Genomic DNA, 1,585 nt, shown 5'->3' with positions numbered 1-1,585 from the left:
TATTTAATTCACAGTAATTTATATGGTTTGGGAACCACTTATTCTAGGACAACTTCTAATGAAGTCCTAGAATTTTGTATACTTTTAGGGAGTGATTTGGATGGTTCTCATATCTTTCATTTATGTGTGAAATTTTGAGTTGATTCCTTTGTTTTTGCTCACAAATTTTTTTAATGAGCTGAATTAGGGTTTAGTTGTCAGAATTGCGGATACTACGTCTGAGTATTTGAAGATGCCAATTCATGGTCTTTGGTTATAAAGGCTTTGGAGGAGTCTTTTGAATCTGGTCCCCTTGTTTATCTTCTTTCCTCTACAGTCTCCCCGGCCCCTTTCTTACCAACTAACAGCCTGGCAGGGAAAATAATACCCCAAAACGTGAGCCTAAGGAATAAGAGAGGAAGTATCCATTTGGACAACCCAGACTTTTGCCTGATAATGGAGAGGTGTTTAAGTGTCCATCACCAGGCAAAAGGGTATTTCCTCCTGCTACTTCTAGCACCAGTATCATTGTGAAACAATTAAACAGATTTATAAAGAAAGGAAATGTAAAGTAGGATAAAGTGGAGAAACACAGTATTGAAGAGAAGGCGCAGCATATGGGGTAATTATCCAGAATCTTCTGCTAAAATATCCAGTTAATCAAGATTTTCATTCATACGTTTCTATATGATTTTTACATGGCAGTACAGTGACACCTAGAATTAAAACTTGGATTATGGATTATGTTACTAGCTATTAGACTTCCTGTTCTGAACATTTGATAAACCTTTTTTCTGAGCTCACTGTATAGTTTTTCGGGGAGTTGAGCATTAGCGTAAATAAGAGTGTGATTCTAAATAACTGGGTCCTAGTTCTATGCTCTCATACGCATTTGGAGCATTCACACTGGGTGGCTTGTTATCAATGACTTTGTTTTCCGTGTCTTCATTTTAAGTTTAATTTTAGGTGTGAAGACATTATTGTCTTCTCTTTTTGCTCTTTGGGTGGCATTAAGATTGCTATGAATTTACAGGAATAAAAGCAAGCCCAACAGAAGGAAATCTTTTGTATGAGCAGATGGCTTTTGATATATCAAGGTTTCGCCATGTGTTTTAGTGTTTAAAATAAACATTATTTATAAGACCACTTACATTTTGATGTTACTTAATGAGGAATATGCATCATTGATTTGACTAGCTTAAGAGGTCATTTAGAACTTGCCCGTTAACAAGCTGTAATCTGCTGAGCACGGAATGACTTTGTTTAAAATTATCTATACAGAGCTGATCAATGACAATAATTGTTTTATACCAGTCACTTCTGAAAGTTGCTAATTACTTTGAAGGACATGAATACTAGCCTTTTTCGGGGGTGGGGAGGGAGTAGTTACCCATTCACCTTGGAATTTAAAAGAAATTTTATAAAAATTTGCTTTGCCTTTTGAAAGTACTTCCCTCCCAACCCCCCCTTCATTAAGAGTTTATTCACTAGTACTGGAGTACCAACAGGGAATTTAGACAAAATTCAAGATGTCATTTGTTCCTATAACAGAAGCTAAAGTAGGAATCCAGGCATACTGTATCTTATTATATCAACTAGCAATTCA

The sequence above is a fragment of the Trichechus manatus genome, unplaced genomic scaffold, assembly GCF_000243295.1.
Source record: "Trichechus manatus latirostris isolate Lorelei unplaced genomic scaffold, TriManLat1.0 scaffold00039, whole genome shotgun sequence".
NCBI lineage: Eukaryota > Metazoa > Chordata > Mammalia > Sirenia > Trichechidae > Trichechus > Trichechus manatus.
Note: the sequence above shows the minus strand (reverse complement) of the source record.